Source organism: Cydia pomonella, chromosome 7 (assembly GCF_033807575.1).
Source record: "Cydia pomonella isolate Wapato2018A chromosome 7, ilCydPomo1, whole genome shotgun sequence".
Taxonomy (NCBI): Eukaryota; Metazoa; Arthropoda; class Insecta; order Lepidoptera; family Tortricidae; genus Cydia; species Cydia pomonella.
This window is the reverse complement of record NC_084709.1, coordinates 6,569,465-6,592,182: the sequence shown is the minus strand read 5'-3', so window position 1 is coordinate 6,592,182 and position 22,718 is coordinate 6,569,465.

The window sequence follows — 22,718 nt, the reverse complement described above, 5'->3', positions numbered from 1 at the left end:
CGTGTAAACAGTGAATGGCTTCCGGTTTGACCTCCAGTGTTCCAGTGCGATCACCACAGACAAAGTTTCACGTTCAGTTATAAGTACTATAATTTTTCTGTACTAGTATGCACTTCGAAAACTTTGTCGTAGTCGGGACAGGAAAGAACAGGAGGGGTTACCAAGCACTCTTTCAACTTCCTAAACGCAGCATCAGCTTCAGCAGACCAGACAAAAGTAGGCCCTTCTTATTCGAAGTCAACTTGTGAAAAATTTCGGCTAAATCGGAAATCGGGAAGTGGGTCAAATTTTGCTTCCAAGATTTGACCCACACTAACTAACATACCTACATACTAAAAGTGCAAGTTAAATAACAACTTGTAAAAGCTGTTGGAGCACAATTAGCCAGTATGGAGCAAAGTAAAACTATTGGAACACAATTACCCAGTGTGAATCAAAGTATAGACACGTTTTAGGGTAATGTGAATGTGTAGGTTTTTCTTTGTGAACCGGCAACTATGTTTAAATGCTAACTAGGTATTTATTATATCTAATAGACAATATCTGGTAGACCGAGCTTTGCTCGGAAAACATATGAAAACTCAAAAGTGCATGTTTTCCCTGAGATAACTAATCCCTAGGTCGATTTTTCGCCCCCGAAAACCCCCATATAGAAAATCTTCATCGAAATCGTTAGAACCGTTTCCGATATCCGCGAAATATATATACAAGAATTGCTCGTTTAAAGGTATAGGATAACAAAAGCAACAGATTGTTATTAGTTTCACCATTACCTAGTAATAAAAGTCCTTGTTGGCACCTACAGCTTTGTGTAACTTTGTTCCAGTTCTATTAGGAAAGTTAAAGAGCTCAAAGTGTTTCAAAGTTTCTTGTCGCAGTAACTGGGAATCAAGACGGTGAACTCTTTTATATTACAGAATGGGTTTTGTGCAAAATTAGTTTTTTATAAAATTATAAAGCTTGACATAGGTCGTTACACGTTTAAAAACTACACACAAGTTACAACAACACACAAGTTATTAAAATACAAGTGTTTTTTGAAATTTCATTCTCTAAGGCGGTGAAAAAGAAATTTAAAACATGTATCGGGATGGTTTTGTTTTTGAGTTTTGTAACACAAGATTAGAATACAAAAAAGTGATTTCAGCTTTTTTAAATGTTTTATTCTCGGGATTTTTGTACTGGGGGACTTGAAAACCTAAAGGCATGTCATTAAAATACTATGAAAGTAATTTCAGTGTTTTTAATAATTCATCCCCTAAGAAGGTTAGAACAGAGTTTGAAGTTTGTACCGAGAACGTCAGTTTTCTGAAGTTAGGAAACTTCTGAAATAAACAAAATATTAGAAAAAAAGCGGGACCAGCAGTTTTAAAATTAATGGCCTAACAGGGTTAAAAAAGGTTTGAAAGTTTGTATCCGGAATTAACTTTTTTTATAGTAGAGAACTTGAAAATTCGTAGGAAGACTCAGTATTAGAATTTATTAACGGGGTTAAAAGTTTACATTTTTTAGAGCAGACCTTCAAATTTCGTAGTATGGGTATAACTTTGTGTCAGACAAATATCACGTGTTCTGCCCCATTCATTAACCCAGCCCAATTCTTAGCCCAACCGCTATCTTTTGCTACACAACATGTATGTAGAATGTACAACAAGCATAAAAAACCCACGTGACGAACGGAGTCGCGGTTATCTGCTAGTCCATACTAATATTATAAATGCGAAAATCAAGTGTGTCTTGCTGAACAGATTCATTTAAAATTTGGACATAATTTAAGGACATTTTTTTAAAATCGATCATCATCCCTCGCATATGTAATCACGGGCAGAAGCCAGAAGTATATTTTCCCTGGGCGGGTATGTTTTTATGAACTGTTGTGGGTCCAATTAATAATTATAGGTTAACTTTATATTAGAAGGCTGTGTTGATACGCGGCTTCTCCTTTTATGATTAATAAATATATTATATTTAGTTATGGGCACCACGTTTCTTATTTCAACTTTCAAGGAGACACCAGCCATTGTAATATTCGTCATGCTTTTGAAAGAAATACACAATTTTTAATTTGTTTTTTTTTTTTATTAGACATAAATTACACATGCGTGAAAGATCATCAATCAATATTCGAGGGACACTTTTTATGTTCCGACGGGACGGGTTATGATTATTTTATTTGGTATCCAGAGCGGGTCTGGAACACAACATTGCCGAAAACATATGTCTACATACCTCAAAAAACTAAATAACTGTTTATTATACCGGGTGTTTCCTGTAACACGAGCAAATAATTAAACCATATATTGTACTCATAAAACAATATAACTTTTGATTAACAACTTTTAAAAATAATGAAATCTTTAGATTTTAACTTTTTCATACAAAATTAATATAATTTTCAATGTACGCTGACATCAGTGTGTTTGACATTGCTTGTCACGCTCTAAACATAACAAAATTCGCAATACATTGCGTCTTAGAATTAACTTCAATGTGTAATAAAAATCAAAACTTAAGTTATTTTTCAAAGTTGTTGAACAAATGTTGGTCAGTTTGAGGAGTACAGCCTACAGTTTAATTTATTGCTCCTGTTGCAGGAAACACCCGGTATATGAGTTCTGTCATGTGATGAAATTCAAACGAGCCAAAATATTTTTTTATGCGATTGATGTGTACCCCAAAACGGGTGAAGATGCTTCTTTGGACGCATTTATTCAACGCTTTTTATCGAAGGTAAACACGGCATTATTCTATACCTTTAAAAATATATTTTGTTTATTAATACAGAAGAATATTTTTTGAAGAACCGGCAAATGGGAAAACTTTATGTTTTCATCGCTTGTTTACAAGTAGAGTTTAAATTACGAAAATTTGATAAATCAATCTAGTAGCCTTTATCTTGTACCCACTCCTTGTACCGCATTATGTGATTAATCTGTTTTTGTGCGTGTAGTTAAAAAAAAAACATTAAATTGGGTTTTCATAGGTAGACAACCTTGTAAGGCTAAAATACCCCGACGTTACGGTGCCTATTTATGATATAGATAGATAGATAAAAACATTATTCGTTTCCACGCCATACATGGTAGGTCGGTATGGACAAAAAGAAGACATGCAGCTTAATTCTTAAAAACTAGTTTACAATTCTTGAAATAATAGAAATAATTATTTACGCTATACAATGGGTAGCTACAATAATTTTAATTATTGTAGCTACCCATTGACATGTATATTATATTAACAATAAATTGGATATGATTATGATGTAAATTGATGGATATTTATGTATTAATAAAAATCTATGTACCAATGAACATTTCCAAAGCGTTAAAAAATTGCTTAGAACGGAAACCTTCACATAAATCGGCGATGGCGCCACGTCGTCGCAACCGCAACTAGGACGGGAAACGGGATATTCCCGCCCCGGGATTTATTTCGAATCCCGTAAAAGCGTGGGCGGTTCTGAACGGGCCGTGCGCCAAACGAGAATTCAATAACCGAAGAAGACAATAAGTCACCAATTTGTGTCATTATTTTCTGACCGATTCAGAGTTTCTTGTGCTATTTAGAATTGGAAGTTCATTATAACTTGACTGACCAACGGGAGCATGATTGAAGGGGTTAAGGTTACACTCAGATTGCAACCGACTGACTGTTGTAGCATTGCAGCAACGGGAAACAATCGATGTCACTATCATCCTTGATAATGATAACACAAAATGATGAACTGAATTTGATAAAACATATCTTAGAACCATTAAAACCGCTGCTAGAATGCTTTAAAATAATAAAAAACCGCATCCAAACTGGTGTATCCGTTTAAGAGCTACGGTGTCACAGATAGACACACACACAGCGGTAACGTTTAACAAACTTATAACTAACTAACTGCTTTGGCTCAGCGATCCAAAAAGAGTCTTGGCCTCCAAAACGAGAGAACGCCACCTGTCCCGATCCAGCGCGGTTTCCTGCCGTGAATTGGCATTCAGCCGACGCAGGTCCGCTTCCACGACATCACACCAGCGGTACCTGGGGCGCCCGATCGGTCGACGGCCGGTTGGTCGCCCCAAGTACGCTTCCTTGACTACGCGATCCTCCCCCATTCTGAGTAGGTGACCGAGCCAGCGAAGTCTGTGGGATTTAGTTACGCCGATGATATTGGGCTCAGCCACCAACTCCTCGATCTCGGCATTTTTTCGGATCCTCCAGGAGCCGTCGTCACTTCGGACATGTCCCAGGATCTTCCTGAGCACTTTTCTTTCCGCTATCAGGAGCTGACTTACCTCTTTTTGAGTTAGTGTCCAGGCCTCACAGCCGTACACCTATATTTTTGCGTCGGGGGTTAGTTATTTATTATTTATTAAAATACAGTGGTATGCTTAAATACCTAGTCGTAGTTAATAATATGAGTAACGAAGTTAAACTTTCCAATCGCAATAGCAATATGGCACCGACAGTTACACCCTATACAGTTCACGAGCAGTGTCAGGTATCGTTTTCTTATTTTACAAACAATATTTATAAGTAAGTCTGAAAAAAATTATCGCCATGCTGACACGGTAATAAGGCATTTGAAGCTCGGTGAATGACCCTTAAAATCCTGCTAAAAGAGTCGATATTTTTTTTTTGCTGTACATAAAATAAATTACTCTTGCCTTAATGGGTAACTTGATAATGCATGCCATCGAAGCTGCCTTCGGAAAGTTTTTTCTCAAGACACTGCCTCCCCTAAAGACGATTTCTATAATCCATTAAGTTGTCAAGGAAGATTGATAAAACGAGATAGCATTACGTGGGTGCATATCTAACTAAGGAGGGGTCACAAATCAAAGTTGCAAAAGTTTTCAAAAACAAAGTACTTAGTTGGTATTTTTATTACTCGCGCGAAGTATTGGTACAACCAACATTGTTACTCTTTGTAGAAATGCACTTACACTAGGGTGGTCTTTATTTCGTCGAAGTTAGGTATATTTTTCTGAATGTAATATTAACCACTAAAAAACCTATGTAATTTTTCTTTAGATTGTTTAAATACATTTTAGGTATCGCTGCCGCACTTTGAAAATTTGGACCCTGGCCTCCATAGAAGATGATTTTTTTTCGAGTTCTCATTGTGTTTCACCTTTAATGTTATGAAACAAATAATACCATACGATAATTATTAAGTACTTATTGCTATTAATACTTAATACTGAATTTCCGAATGCCCCGTATCACCCTGTAAGTGCACGGCGATCTATATTGAGAAATAGCGACTGCATTTGTCTTCAAATATGCTGAGACACACACACCGAACCAAGTTTCGTTTAACACTTCAGCAGTAGGTTTTCTGTTATGAGTAACGACTGTTGACTAGAAATTTTTCAATTTTTACACAAAGAGAGGTTAATTTCAAAAACTAGTCCATTTTCAATATAGGTAAGTTCTGAACGTAGTGGTAAACATGCATAATGTTTATAAGTACCTATAACTTTTCCTAGCAAAAACGAGGTATTGACAAAATTAAATATCGACATTAACTGTTATCGATATGCAGGTGCCGCAACTCTACAGAAAATATTATATATTGTTAAAAATGATAGCTACCGCGAAATAGTAGTATCTAATATATAAGTACAATTTTTCGTGTTTACACATTCAGATACTCATCTTATATATCTTATCTAGACACGCGGTAGCGTGTCCAGCCAAGTTCAAAAAGGAACTGGTGACGCAACCGTGTGTAAATATTACACGAACCATTTCGAGCTACTTTTGGCCCCTTCTCAACTTGAATCCTATTTAACCTACACCCATATAGATCTCAATTCTTTTGTCGGCGAGTCAACAACGACACGTATTCTTAATATTGAACTTGGCTCTCATGTCACATTTATGTTTTTGTTGGAATATATTTATCTTTGACATGCTTTGCTTATCGATAACAGTTATGTTGATATGTCAGTATTTTGTCAGTTCCTCGTTTTAGTTAAAAATGGATAAATAGTGCCTACAAAGTGAAAAAATGGTGCCTTTTACACTTCCAGTCCCATTAGGTCATAGGCAACTTATATATTTATGTGTGTCAGAGATGAAAAATGTCATCCTTCTCATATTTTAATCAAAGTCAGTAACCACAGACTAATTTACAAAAGAGTGGAGTTTACTGTCGGCAGTACCTATACAGATGCACTGCTGATGTAAGCCCTTAAAGTTCACATTTTTCCTACGCCGTGTGTTATCGTAATTTGGTATTTTCCATTTTGTAAGTATGCATACTTCATTCTCGGATGACTTGAATTGATGTAATGGGTGACTTGATTGGATTTCAATTAGGTTGTGTGCGGCAGTACCACCACTTTCCACACTTCGAAATTTTGACAAAGTTTGATTTGTACATGTTGTTACCTCCCTTCGATTTTATATTTCTTACGTCAGTTAATACAAGCAGATCTCAGAATATAAGAAACTATTTCTATAAGAATTTCTATGCATGTCCCGCACTCGCAATATTTGAACGCGTTCCTTTCAAGTAATTTTTTGTCCGCTCCGTACATTTATCAGTCGACAGGACACAACAGCCGAGCTTCTTCGCTGCATACAATCAACTACGGAAGCAGACAACTTTTGAAAAATTTCCGCCATATCCTGCCTTTGTGAGTCAAAGAATACGGAGAAATACATGTATTATTGTTACGTTTCGAGAATAATTTGAATGGAGAGATAAATTCGTTTACTGAACTCACAGCATTTTTTCTATTATAATATTTTGTTACTTTTGTTAGGTTTGTTAGTTGAAACTATTACGGTTTTAGTTGATGCGCTATGATTAAGTAAGCTTTCCTGGATATCTCATATTTAAATTTTGTTTGGTCTTTACTTTTTAAGAAAGTAAATAAATATTTTTTTAGGATTATATTTTCTTGAATTTTTCTATTCATCAAAACAAACGCTAAGTGTGCCCGGGTCCTTACACTTAGCGTCTTTCGAACGTGGTCGTCTAGTAAACGCCCGCGCAGCGCCGCCTCGATGTCAGGTGGTGACTGTCAGATGCCGGCATCTAGCCAGCGCCTGCGCAGCGCTCCTCCCCCGGGAGTTAGTCAGAGCTGTAGAGAACACACATCATGTTGGAAATGCAGTCATCGCCAGACAGTCACGAGTTTGATACTAAAATGATGTTCTTGACATTCTTAAGTATTCATTAAAGTGTATTTCATTTTATGTTCAAATATATATTTATACATGATTGAGAAGTTTTCCTTTCTTTATGTGAATTTAAATTTAAAAGTGTTGGCGACGACGTTGATATCTAAACTGCAGAAAATAACAAAAGGACGCAAAAGGCCAATACTTTCGAAGCGACAAAAGTGAAACGTAGTGAAATAAAGTTTGTTATTTCAATTTGAATTTATAATATCATGCTGTATTCTACAGAATATCTAGGTTTTTAAACAATTTTTAAAATTGTTGGTAAATTTCATTTTTGAATTAAATGGCCGTTGAAGTATTGTTACAGTTTTTAAATTGATATCAGCCAGAATAGAAAGTTAATATTTTTTTAAATTTAACCTTTTGAACGCCAAGAACACCTAAAGGCGTCGTTACTAGTCGTACCCACGGCGCCAAGGACACCTATAGGTGTAATGGTGGACGCTGTCAAATTAACCTTCACACTTTCGAGTAAGGTTTATATTAGCTCCCTTGCGCCCGGGAGCTAGGCGTTTGAGTCATGTTTGTGTTTATGATATAAAGCGTTCAAAGGGTAAACTTACGTGTGAAAATGCTAGTTGGCAATACCTACTGATTTTAATCGATTGTCAACTAACATATAAGCTGCCCACCAGGTATCACATGAAGTATGGCATGGCCATAAATGTATTGCAGTAATTTGTGATCCTACCAGTTTTTATTTGCGGCTTACTCTCTGAATATCACGTGACGACACTGAAAAGGCGGCTTCTTCTAGTGAAATATCACGTTGTAAATTGAAATTACAAAACTAAACGAACTAGTTAAAAAAAAAAATTAAAAAATTAAAATTTAATCTGTTTCTATCAAATTTTCTATTCTGTTCATATCAAAAAAACATGCATTTTTCTAACTTAACTACTAATCTTAAATTAAAAAGATTTTTTGAGTTAAGGAGTCTAGGCGTGTAATTAGTTCGAAAGTTCGTTAATTTTGTAATTACAGTTTGTACCAATCGGCACTGTTGGCAGTGACAGTGGTGACATTTATACTTAAGGTGCAGACTTAGCGTGGTCTACGTCTAGAGATAAACTAACATAAACAGGAGGAGCGTCTCGCTTGACTTATCATGGGACAAACTCATAGGTAACATAAAACATTTTGCTCATATTTTCTATATCTTCTATAAACCTTTTATGTATATCAGAATTGCAAAATATTGTTGATGCTTAGTGCAACCTGAACACAAACCACACCACACACAGTTCAGGAGCGTTTCAGTGATTTTATTTAAAAACAACTCTTGTTGTGGAGTGTCGAGTCTAAGTTCCCCATCTTAGCATCGTCATTTCCCTCTCTCCGGGTAGTGTCACACGTCACACGTCGCCGCGGGGAGTGGAGTGTTCCTGATGTTTCCATTTTTCGCTTACTTGCTAGCTCAAAACCTATTTCACCTCATAAACGATATTGCTATCTAGCTTGCTCTTATACATCTTCTATTGCTACTGAAGCAGCAAGTAAATAAGCTCAATCAACTCGTATGGAGTCCTGAAAAGACGGTCGTGATACTCATTTATGGTTGTATATTTGAACACTGCTTCATTATGTACTGTTGTATAGTATAAAAAGAGATTTAAAAAAGGCTTTTAGATATTTGTATTTCAAAATTCAAGGTAAACCACGCACCCTTTTGATAATTGCAGCGTCAGATATTTTTCATAAACTCTAACCTAAGTAGCTTCAGTAAATTAGTGTGATTTGTCATCCCATAATTAGATATGCAAAGTGTTTATATATATTATGCGTATTTGAATTTTATTCGGGTTCATTTTATAATCTACTTACGCCCTGTCTAATACATGTTAAAACTTGTTGTTATGTAGCCACTGACTTGTAAAATTAATGCCGATCCTTGTTTCGAAACTAGTCGGGTTAGTGAACATTCCCCGATTAAAAAACTCAAGACTTGGACTTAATCGTAATCAAAGGACTTACCTAATGACTGCTGGGTCTTCTCAAAATGATCTGGCCTCGAGGAAAATCAACACTTTTCCGGCTTTCTCGGGATAACGACACTATCTTTTAGTCACAAATCCGATAATGTCCCTTTATAAGACGTTTCAAACGTATACAAATATTGTGTATCTAATTATTCACAACAGCGGGTCCGTGCTGTTGTAATAAATTGATTTATTGAATATTTCGGAGCAAATGGGCATGATTCTTTAAATCAAAGTGGCAGATTTGGTGACGGATGTCACCACGTTTTTACTATTCACCTCTGACAGGTGGCCAGTTATTTTTGTTTTTAGACAATTATCACTTTGCTCAACATGTTCTTTTTCATTTCTCATGCTCTGAAAGCGGGTCATTGTTGTTCTAAAATGTGTGCAGAAAATGAAACGTTTCTGCTCCAGAGCACTGCAGTTTCTAAGTATGTGTATTTCTTCTTTTATACGATAAGCAATTAAAATTTTGGTTTTAATGGATTAGGGGTACAATTTCCATTCTAATAATTAACTCCCCATTCCATAAATAACGATATTTTTACCTAAATTTCTAATTAAAATTACCCTCAAGGAATACTACTGTAGTTAAGTGAAGTCAAGAAACTAGTGAAAGGCGTCAGTCTCGGCCTATTGGTGCTCTCACTGCGTTCGTTCGAGCCCCAAACTACCTCGATATAAATAGGTGCATTTCATCCCTTTGTTAACAATTTACTATTATAAACTCCTTTCTATCATCCTTCTTTTGTAAACTCCTGGTTACTTTTACAATTCTTGTATATGAACAGAATAACCAAGTTGCCCAAATATCCATTCATTTCCACCCCTTTTCATTCAAAAATTTTAATATTTCCCTAACCACTTGATTTAAAAGTTAATGTGTGCCATTATTTAATGCTTTGATCTTCTTTGTGCGGTACCCCAAAGGAACAGAGGTTCCGTACATATTCCGTTACCAGGGTGCACATCATTATTGTTCTGTGCGAACTCTAATTGTGCTCGTATCAATTTGCAAGCAATTTCCACCGGTAATAGAGGCAGATGTATCGCTTATTTTCACCGCGGTGGTTGGTTTCAAGTAAATAAATTCCGTACACGGCGGGAAGAAGTTGATAAGTCGAGTTATAATATTGAAGAAATTTGGACCTAATGCAATCCTATTTTAAGTTCAAATTTCTTTAGTTTTATATCTCTTGTTGTCTGGAATTGTTCTTGATACTTTTTTGTATTTGTGTGTTTATACGACATAGATACACACTTATACATAACAGCCACAAAGTAACAAACTGAACCCATTTAGGTTATCTTGCAGAGTAAAGAAAAATAATAAAACAAAATAAATATTATTTATGTGTATCGTGGCCTAAATTCAACATTAAAACTAATGAAATCAGCTAAACATGTTTATAGGTAACGTTCATTACAAGATAAATTTCACTACTCCAGCTGGTATAGACCTTCGTGATTGTTCAGAAACTGATGAGAAAGTTAAATTTTATCCACATGCGTGGCAAAGTAATTAAATGCAAATTTTGACTTATTTCCTTATGTTGGCTGGTAGAATTGCCTTTTTAATTATGATTTTGATTGATAAATATTTAAAAACATTCCTTTTGAATTTATTTGGTTTCCTTGCATTGGTGTGGTGAGAAATGTTGTGTTTCACTCGGTGGCATAATTTGTTTAACTCTCGTGCCTTGAAACCCTCGCTACGCTCGTTCGTTCAATTTTGGAACCTTTCGCTTGCTTGGATATCAATAATTAGCACGAGAAGCTCAATAACAACTTTGCCCCATTGTAAAACAGATAACATTAAATAGAGAACGAATTACATCTCACAATTTGTATAAAGGCAATTCTCATAATAACACTGCAGTCTAATTTTCACGACTCCATAGTCAGTACCAAAATAATACCAACGATAGTTGAAATCAAACCCAACCGCGGCCACATTTTCTTTAAACAGCCGTACACCAATTTCAATCATTATAACTACTCTCCGGACCACAAACACCCCTCTACAAAGTCACGCGCCAAATCAGTGCCCGCGACAATCTGCAACAACTTTTCCGATGCATCATATTTAGCTCCGATCAATCAGTCTGCCATCGGCCATTACTCAATTAGCCTCGTGATGGATCAGGGGACATCGTACGTTGTTCGACATGTTGCTATGTACCATACACGTGAGTGCGCAGAGCCTAAAAGCGCTTTGAGAATCAATGCAGCTATGTAACATGAGTAAAAGTTGTAAACGTAGATTTTTTGATTATTTTGCTCTGTTTAAATATTGGCACCGGTTAATTTAGAGCAAAACATAAAGCAACTCTATTTCTCGGTAAAGTTAGTAATTAAAACTAAAATGTTGAAAACTAATTGTGTCGCAATGCACGAGACGGCAAGTAAAGTTGACGCCGCAAAAGTTACGAGATCTCTCTTGTTTGCACACACGATAGAAACGGATGAAGTTTGCTGGCAAAAAGTTTGATAGTTACAGTTGTCGCCAACGGCTAGGTGTGCTTGAATCACTGGACTGAAAAACGTTCACTGCTTCTCTTTCTCTCGGTACAGTAGCATTTGTTGAGTGAATGAGAGAAGACGAAGGAAGCTTTAAACTGTCAGCACAATTTATCTGAAGGTACAAATATTGGATCATGGGGAAAGGTGGAATATTGCCCCAATTTGGGAGAAGCACGCGCCTCGCCTCCAGATAGAATTGTTGTATATAATTATTTTATTATGACTGGAAAAGTCTTTGTTCGTTTTTAAAATGGCGTAGCTAAACTGGGGTGTGGCTGGGGGTAAATAAAAATGACAATAAATATCAAGTTTACGGACATGTAAATAAGTGATTCTTAGTAGGTTACAATAAAATGGTTTCCAAAAGTCCAGGGCAAAAAATGTGTACCGTCCGCAGTTTCAGTAGCTATGCGGGCGAGGTACTCAAAATAAGTTGACTACTCGACTGGTTTGTGCAAATAGTTTTCCACGCCTAATCTTTTTTTATATTTGACATTCTTTCACAAATCGACCAAGTCCCACAGTAAGCTCAATAAAGCTTGTTGTGTTGTGGGTACTTAAACAATGATGTATTTATAAATACTTGAGTACATACAAAACAACCGTGACTCAGGAACAAATATCTATGCTCATCAGCATCACACAAATACATGCCCTTACCAGGATTTGAACCCGGGACCATCGGCAGGGTCACTACCCACTAGACCAGACAGGTCATCAAAATCTACATAGCTACTCCCGCTGCTGATTGTACATTTGTGCAATAGCCATCTTGCCGTACGATATAAGTACATACAATTGTCATAAATATTTGTAAATTTTTATTGGAGTCGTAAAAAAATCATTGATTCCAGACATTTTATTGTCCACGTCCGCATATCGAACAACTTGTTTTAGTATTATTGGCATCCGTGTAGTTTTATGGCCACTTGAAATGCAATAACGATATTATTGGCGTGTTAAGAGCAAATATACTAGGAAATCTAAGAACTTAAGTACTGAAATATGAACTATAATTTAGCAAGCCAGCGACAACGGTAGACAAAGGCGGAAAATTATGAATCTCGCGCCTCTATCTGTTTACAAATTTGGCTTGATAGAATATGAAACTAGCGATGTAATATAAACCTTTAACCGATGTAATCATAACTACAAAATGGTAACATTAATAGTACTTATTCATATTTTTTCCTTCCAAATGCAATACCTGTCTATCTATCGGGCTATGTATTAAAACTTTGGTCTGATATCCTTTTTAGGGACGACAAAGGAAAACGATAGCATTTAAATCAGTTATCACTGGCGTTTTTAAACTACCTAAAATTTACACACACCACACCCCCACACCCCCCTCACCCACACCCCACAGATTCCGTTGGTTGGGCCACCTTGAGAGAATGGACGAAGATCGGAAAGTAAAAAGAGCGTACCTGGGTCGCCTAGCAGGAGGACGTCCTATCGGACGCCCTAGGTATGGCTGGAGCGACGTGGTGGAGGCGGATCTGCGCGAGCTTCGAGTCGACAATTGGCGAGAGGTCGCACAGGACCGAGAAAAGTGGCGCTGTCTTGTCTTGGACGCCAAGTCTCATTTTGGGTCGCTGAGCCAACGGAGTAAGTAAGTAAGTAAAATTTAACCTAATTTCATTGACCGAAGCGTTAGCGATGGTTTACATTTTGACTCGGGCAATATGCTTTCTTATATCCGGATGTTCTCCTCTACTGGTCGCAATATTCTCAACTGAATATCGTGAAATTTTGTAAGCAGGGCCAGTAGCTACATATAATTTTTTTGTCGTTTTGGTTTTTGAAAAATGTTTGAAATGGTGGAAATTAGCATTGGCAGACCATTGTGAGTATGCTGTGAAAATGGCTCAACGAAGTTTTTATTTAAGCTTATCGATCTTATCGCGGGGTCTACAGTGCAGAGCCACTAGTTTTTTTTTTTTCTATTATATTTCCAGTACGACAAAATGAAGGCTTGATGAAGTATAACTAACTACCCCTATAAACTGTATTCAATCTTGTTATCCTTAACATTATGTTCTCATGGAGACGCCTACGTTCTTTTCTTTCACTAACAATCATGATAGTTGAGGTCACCAAACAATTTATTTTATTTTATACTGTTTGTATAATCCATAAAATCAAATACATTAAAAGCATTTCGCTTACATTCTTGTGACTTAAATGATTTTTACGACCGCGACGGCTCAAAAGTTTATGATTCAACTATAATACTTCTACATGGCATAGAATATTTAATAGTTAAAAGCAGTATTTTAACTACATAATTATTGTGAGAATTGGACAGTTAAAAATACTAATTTTTTTAATACGTAACTTACTACGTGGCTCTATGAGCTTTAGACCTCGCGATAAGCTTAAATAATGTAAAATTTAAAAATATTAACTTCTGGTTGAGTCATTCTTGCACTGCGAAGTCACAATAGTCTTAGTAACCATAGACGCTTAAGTATTTAATTCATCTTTTCTCTATTTTGAAATTTTCAAAAAAAAAACGAGAGGGGAATCCTGAGTCCTGCTCCCAAAATTCACTAGAATCGGTTGAGAAATGAGACCTGCAGAGGAGAACATCAGGACATTTTGGCTCAAGCTGAATCGGAGATCTTCGATAACGCGCGATTAATAAAAAATATTTTTCGTAGGTATAAATAATGAACCGTTATAACGCTAGAGGTCAATTGGGATCAACTTCGTCAGTTGGACTAAAAAGCCTGTAGAGTTAGATACAAGAAATTTCTAAGGTGAACAACAAAAAGCAGTCTAAGGTGAACTTTTCATCAGTAAGTTCCCTTCCTTACATGCATTATTGTTATAATTGCATCTAACCCTATCCATTTTCTAGGAAGAAAGCGCATCTAACCCAATGGACGAAATGGTCTTGCTGTGTTTTGCGTGTCCAAGAATAAGTGGGCATATCGCTAATTTCTTCCCAGAACGTGCAGAATTTGGATTCCAGCTCCTGTTCCTTGGCGCTACGACATAGGGTTATTCAAGAAGCAGTTATTTAGGGTTCTAAAGGTTCGGCAACGCTAAGTGGCTCCTGTGATGTTGCTTATGTCCATGGGTGACGATGACCGCATCCCATCAGCGCGGCTCGTCTGCTCGTTTACTATCACATTAAACAAAAACAAAGTTGTGTTACTGCTTTAGCCACACTGTGGCTGTATCATGACAGTTTTAACCCCGGGGACTTAAACCGCTAAACCTCATAATTCAATTACTGTAACCCAGAAATAACAAGGAACGCGACGAACTTACTTTATTTAACTATTTAAACTGAACTATGATATTTTATGTTTTGTATACAATGTAGCGTCAATAAAATAACAAGAGTGATCTTGTTAAAACGTCTCGAGCAGGGGCAGGGAGTAGGTAGAAAAACACCTTGATTATTTGTCGCGTTGTCAATTAGTAAACTGCCGATTATGCCGTAGACCGTAGTCTGTTTAAGTGCAGTAAATATTCTCCGTAGGAGATCTCAATTAACACTTTTGTACCGTTTTTGGAATTGTTGGGCAGGAACCGAAAAAAAATTCATGTTCTTAACTACCTATGTAAGCACATTCGACAGGACGAGGATAAGCTATAGTTACGAAATATAAAAAGGTGCACAGTGTCGACAAAATTTTGATTTATTTTCATAGTTTTTATATGTAAATAAATAAATATACTAAACATTTATTCAAATTATTCCTAATCTGGATGGAGCGGTAGCCAAAATTGTGTCGACCGTATAAACTAAAACGCTATAACTTTTTCTCTCTCAAAATGATTAAACTCCACAAGACGGATGACTTCCTCAGCCTGATTACTGAGGATCAGAGACTTATCGCAGTTAAACGAATTACCGACTCGTTTAAACTGGTAACTTGCACTTTGAAGGCTCGGGAAAAACGTTATTATGGGAATCAAACACTTTAATTTGGAGCATGATTTGGAGTGGTGTTGCTGACGATGCGTAATGTGACAGGGAACAGTTTTGATGTCCTTTTTACTTTCTTGGATAGAAATAAAGGAAAGAAAGAAAACACATTTATTTGGAAAACAATACATACATTTTGGTATAAATAACGGTCATTACTGTTCAGTAATGTTCAAAAGTGTAAAGGTTCAAACCCCGGCTCGTACCAATGAGTTTTTCGGAACTTTTGTACGAAATATCATTTGATATTTACCAGTCGCTTTATGGTGAAGGAAAACATCGTGAGGAAACCGGACTAATCCCAATAAGGCCTAGTTTACACTCTGGGTTGGAAGGTCAGATGGCAGTCGCTTGCCAATGCTGGGGATTAGTTGAACCCCATGAGCCGTGGCAAAATGCCGGGACAACGCGAGGAAGAAGAAGACTGAACTGAGCCAGTGTGATCCCATAGATATCCACAATGGTAATGAGCTACCCTCAATATGATGTATCTAAGTAAGAATCAATTGGCTCATGGTAAAGTTGAAAAAGTATTCTCAGGTCGTATTTGGGTGAAATCAGTTTAAAAAATAAACTAAATATCTTATACCTTTAAACGAGCAATTCTTGTATATATATATTTCTGTGATCTCGGAAACGGCTCTAACGATTTCGCTGAAATTTGGTATATGGGGGTTTACAATCTATCTAGAGTCTTATGTTTGGGAAAACGCGTGTTTTCAAGTTTTCATGCGTTTTTCTTTCGACGCAGAATATGGTCGCTAATTTCGTGTTGCCGGCCACTGTCCGTCTGGTCCAGCGGGTTAAGACGCGGACTGCTAAACGAGTGACGGGTTCGAATCTCGCCCGGTGACTAACTTTTGTTTTTTTTTTATATGTTCAAGTTTATATATTTTTTTTAATTTTTATTGTTTTAGACAAGTTTAATTTAGTAAAAAAAATGACCTATGTAATAAGAGAAATTGACAATAGATGGCGTTACTCTGTGACAAGTGCTGTAAGGTTAAAATCGATTGTAAATAATAATAATTGTTAGTTCACATTTTACTTTTTAAGTTTATGTAGATTATCACCTATACACCACCATATTACAATAAATAGTTATAACCGAGCAAAGCTCGGTCGCCCAGGTACTTATTTATTAACCACGACTAAGAAATTGCTATTTGTATATGGGTTTAATGACGACCGGTCTGGCCTAGTGGGTAGTGACCCTGCCTTGATCCCGGGTTCAAACCGTGGTATGGGCATTTATTCGTGTGATGAGCAGGGATATTTGTTCCTGAGTCATGGAACTCATGGGTGTTTTATATCTATTTAAATATTTATACATATCGTTGTTTAAGTACACACGTACGCGGTGTTTTCTAGAATTCTTGTATCATAATCGCCTCCGCAAAACTCTTTTCGAAAATGCGAAATCTATGCAGACAAAAACACCAATTTTTCTCACTTCAAAATTATTCTTTAGAGTGCAAGTTGAAAGCATAAATTTGCAGTATCTCAGTGACATTGATCTTATCACGCTTTAATCTCGCCGGGGCGGACAGGGCTTCCAACTTTCCAACTACGAGCGAAGACGCTTCATCTACTAGTAAAGATGCGGTTTGGATGGCTGAAGCGAAGCGTTGACTCTAGTTTGATTTTAGTACTATTCATTGACAATAGAGGTCGTATAACTCGTATATACAAGAATAAGTGGATCTAGGCTTGATTTGAAGCGGCGGCGTTTCTAGCTTTCATGGCTGTAGGACTCCTAGGCCACTCATTTTGTTTTTTTGTCTATGGTATAAGCATTATTTGAAAGGCTTATTGGCTCGGACATCCTCTAAATGTACTTTTTTCTTCCCATAAAAGTTATTTGTGTCCCAAGGGAGAAAAAGTAGGACAGTCCGTGCCGCGTGTAAAATTGGCACTTGGCAAACAGCGGGATGGAATGTCCTACGATCCCTCCCGTGGTGCGCATACTATTTTTCTGCCCATAATATTTTATTACACAATTTGATTCGGATTTTTTACATAGAAACAACACAATGAACAAGTAAATAGAAAAAAGTGACTAAGGTCACTGAAACAGTAGGAAATCTGAAAAGTTTTCTGGTGATAAAACCGTTTGTGACCAATGATTTTCTTTACCTACATTTTTTTGGTTTCCTTGTGACAAAAAGATTGCCATTGAATATTAATGAAATCCGCTGTAGCTATATGGCACTAAGACCGCACCTTAATCTGAGTTACTGCATAAAGGAGAATCCGTGCAAAGTAAATATTTGGCCAAGTAATTAGCGAGTGGGAGGGCTTCAGCAGTATCGAAATGCCACATATATCATATACTTATAACAATTTAAAATCGTCTTTAAAATTTTACAGCGTAAAACTGAAAATCTAATAACATATATTAAATAATAAGAGCTTTTGAAAGTTGCTGGCGGGTTTACTGCACAAAGCAGAGCTTATATGCATTGAGTATATCTTGAGATCTAAAGCATCGAAGTAGATTTTGTTCTACATGCGATTACTCTACTTATAGCCGAGAACGGTGTAAATACTGTCTTAATTTTAATATTTTGTTAAAGTAAGACTGTATAAAAAGGTAGTGCACGAAAAATTCGTGTTGATTATGTTTTAAGGATGACGCACTCTACAATGGTCCAGGCCCGGGCCGGGCGCCCGACACTTCAGTTTCTTATAGAAAGCATCACGTGATCATCGTCACCTGTCATAGAAGAACAAGTGTCGGCCACCCCGGCCCGGGCCCGGATCGTTGTAGTGTGAATCATACTTTATCCTGTAAATTATTGTTAATGGGGTTAATTTACAAAATGTTTCGATAATCAAACCTGTGGTGTCTTTAAAATCGCTTCCATAAATGTAGGTACATGGACCGACAAGTCGAAGGCACAGACAAGCCAGTACAATTGTTAGAGTCTTAGAGTTAGTACTCTGACTGCCAGTACGAGCTAGATGCGTAGAAAGTAAGTTACGCACGCGCTAGCGAATAAGTCAGTGTCATGTGACAAGCTCGTGGTAAGGCTACTTATTGCATAAATTGAGAACTTTAACTTGACATTGATCCAATAATAACAGGTGACCCTTACAGTTCATGTACTTACGCGCTTCTTGTTAATCCTTTGAAGTGCATAGTATTGCGGAAGGCACTGACTTCCAGCTTCCTGAACGCTGAATTCTGGTTAGGAAAAAATGCAAGATCGTCCAAGGTTATGTTATTCCTGAACGGTATATATTGTGTAGTAGTCGGATTTCTAGGTTATGATAAGAGTAAAAATCAGAGGGTTTGCACTAGGACTCGTTCGTTCAATGGGAATACAAAGCTTTTGGGGCCGTCCACATTATGCCACGCAGCATAGTTGAGCGCATATTTCACGCATATTCGCATCGCTTTGTGACCTACATTGTTTGCACAAAGCGGGCGCGTAAAAGTACGCCGTCAGTTAAAACCTTTTCAATAGTTGAAATGTTGGAAAACAAAAATGAGTTTTAGTATTTTGGGTCACGATTCCAGATTCCAGCTGACATTTCCATGTGAGTTCTGTACGGTACAAACGAGCGAGGCATTTTTGAGGATTTTTTAATACTTAGGTTGCATCCCTTAGGCATTATTGAATGTTATTTTACTTGCAATCAATCAATCAATTTCAAGACGCAACAAAACTATCTACGACAATAATATAACATTCCGGATAGTATCAATTGATTTCCCTGTCATAATCGTTTAGGTAAACTTCAACTCCGTTTGCATAGATCCTTCCGCTGACTGAATAAAAGAAATGGTAAAAGGAAAGGTTAAATAATCAAAGATTTAAAGCCAAGAAACGGGAGCGAGCTCCAAGTAATGAAACACGTCCGTCGCAAAGGAAGAATTCACTTTTTATGCTTTACGGGAGCAGAGAACTTATGAAACATTTCTATTTTCTAAATTGAAGAATGTGAACGGGGATATAGTATCTAAGATATAAGTGTCAGCTAAAAAATATAGAAAGACTATAGGTAGTATCTGCCCACGAGCTTCGTTCGCTTATCCTATAACTGCTTCCTACTTAAGTACTAAACCTCAATCCTAAATAGCAACTTCTCTTAGCGAATGAATTCTGGAATATAAAGTATCCTTAATTATTTTCAACGCAGAGACCCGATGGCAGCTGGAAAATTCGCAAAAACGTCGAAGTCGAACAGATAGTTGCTAAGTCAAATATCATGGGTGTCACAAAGGCGCAAAGGCTTCGGTGGCTCGGCCATCTAGAGCAAATGGAAGGCGATCGGGCGGTGAAATGAGCGTTTGAAGGAAAACCGACTGCACGCCGCCCGGCCGGTAGACCTAGGTATCGATGAGCGGATGTGGTGGACACAGATCTACGCAAGCTCTAGGTTGAAGACTGGCAAAAAACTGAACAAGACCGGGATCAGTGGCGAGCAGTCGTATACACACACACACATTTAACACACACATTTTGGTCGCTGCGCCAGAGGAGTAAGTAAGTAATTATTTTCCAGGTTATAAACTCTCTGTGTTAAATTTAATCGAAATTCTTTGTCCGTCATCAATACATTAGAACTTTCATGAGATGCATTGGGATAAATTCGAAAGCGGGGTAATTATGAAAATGGCTAATATGTAATAAACCAGAAGCATTTCATACTTTGTATATGTATAATATAAGCTTATTAAGCTAGTGCAAAGCTTTACAAGGCATCTTGCTGTTTCTATTTTATAAAGTGATTCTAGTTTAGTACATATACCCAATTTTGATAATTATCCCACGTTCGAAATTATCCCCATGCACCTTAGTTTTAATATTAAGTAGGATGAAGAGGATAAATCCTGAGATTAACACGAGCTTTCCAGTGTCCAAAGACAACGCAGAATTATACTATAACTTGCCCTATTCATTTTACCCTACCACAAAATTACGATAAAGATACAAGTTCCACAGACAACCAAAATTCCGCATGAACAAGCCCCATAACTAGCTCCTCTGTGACCCACGTATTACCATTACTACCCTTACATTACGCTGACCACAAGCGAGCCATTAGAGCATAAACTTGTAGTAAAACGAGGCGAAGTGCATGAAAAGAAGTACTACAGCTGCATATCCAACTTGGCCAACACAAAAAACTAAAAAGCTCGCTATGTGCCTTTGTGTTGTGTAAAAGTAATAGTCCTTTTAGTGCGGGAGGCAGATCTATCTTCAAGAGTGATGCGATGCTAATAATAATATATTACTTTTTTAAGAAATCCGATATGGGAAAAACAACTTAGCAACCAAAATATCACGCTAACGAGTTTATTATTATCTTTTTCTCGAAAGTCGAAAAATGTATACAGTTTAACTAGTAACTTGTTTCTTTTACCACGAGATACCAGTAATATCGTTTATATCGTTGTTCGATTACCTACAACACAACCCTTCTTGAACTTACCGTGGGGCTTAGTCAATTTGTGCAATGCCCGCTGTACACACTCGTCGAGACACCCCGAGACAGATCGAAAACGAGTGTGTACATACTGCTGCTGAGAGGGGTCTTGACTCGCTCTTACTCGTCTCGTCTCGCGCCTCTCCCATTGAATCGGAGCGGTGCCGAGACTCTCGGCGAGTGTGTACAGCAGGCATAAGAATGTCCAATATTTATTTATTTATAAGCAATGTGCTAGTTGTAGAACATTCTCAAAATATCCAAAATTTCTGGAAATATGTATGAGAAACTTCTTAAGCAATTTTCCACTTAGAAAGTTCCCGTTCAGATTAGGGATTACCTATTACTCAATGTTCTTAACTGTTAATGATTGTTTTAATTAATATTTACGCCTTAGAAATCGAAAATGTAACATGGTTTGGCAAAAAACGTGCAGAAAAAAAATACCTAAAACATTTCATGGGAACTATGCAATCAAAAATTCTCTGTGGTATATTGCTAGATTGCTACCAGCTACAGTAAATTAAAGATAAACTACTCGTACCAATTACTAAGATTTTACTTGTCTTACTGGTAAAACAAACCATAACATAACCAGGCCTTATCGCAGGATCGCCGGCGCGTCTCCGAGGGGCCGGCCACAAGATAACAGTCGATCTAATTGAAATAGAACATTCGGGGGCGGAAGAATTGGATTGCGGAATTAAGCAACTTTGGTGCGATAATGCAGCGTCAGGGGATGCTGGGGTACGCATACTGAAATAGACTTATCGGTGGACATAATAATATATATTTGGTATTAAGTTATTATGGGTGCATATTGCATTTACCTATGGAAAGGAAAATGACTTTCAGTGTACATCAAAATTATTTAGTTATTTCAAAAACGATAAAACTAAATTATAACGATAAAGAGAAAATATAAAATTGTCTCTTGTTTCCAAAAATTAAGTATTGGAGCCAAGTTTCTTATCGAGTCTTATAACGGCTACCTATAAAGCCTCACAACGCAGTTTTGGCCTTGCACTGTATTAAAGTTTGTTTGCACCAATGTTCTCAATTCAGAAAACAGAAAAGACAAATTAAATGCAAACCTATTTCTGATCCTGATATATAATTTTTGTTCATCTATAATATGTGCATAAATAGAACATTTCAATGAAGGAGCGCTGGAAATATTCCACACCAGCACCAATGACGTCATCACCCCCAATCAGTCGCCCTCGCCAATACCAAGGCATCGGCAGTCCTCGAGCCCCCTCGAGTTCCCTACCTAGCGACAGATTCCTAGGGTATTTAAAAGAGTTTTATTTATAAGTTATTAGTTTAAATTTTTCCTTTATTCTGTTTTTACTTGTGTACCGGCATTTCAAAGTTAAATGGGTACTTAATTTCAATTTAATTGAAAACGTACACTTTTTGATCATATTTACTGTACGTCCCAATACCGACCGTCTTTGACCATGTATTCTGTGATCAGTTTGTGGAGGACGCGATAAAATTCCGCCAAATTTTGCCCAGTTGGTAGGCAGGAATGTAATTCTAATCGTTTCCGATCGAGAGCGAGTTGCTCACTCGTGAGAGTCGCGCGTATCAGAACTGATTTGATATCTCACTGATTACCTTTAGAAACACAGCCCATTTTG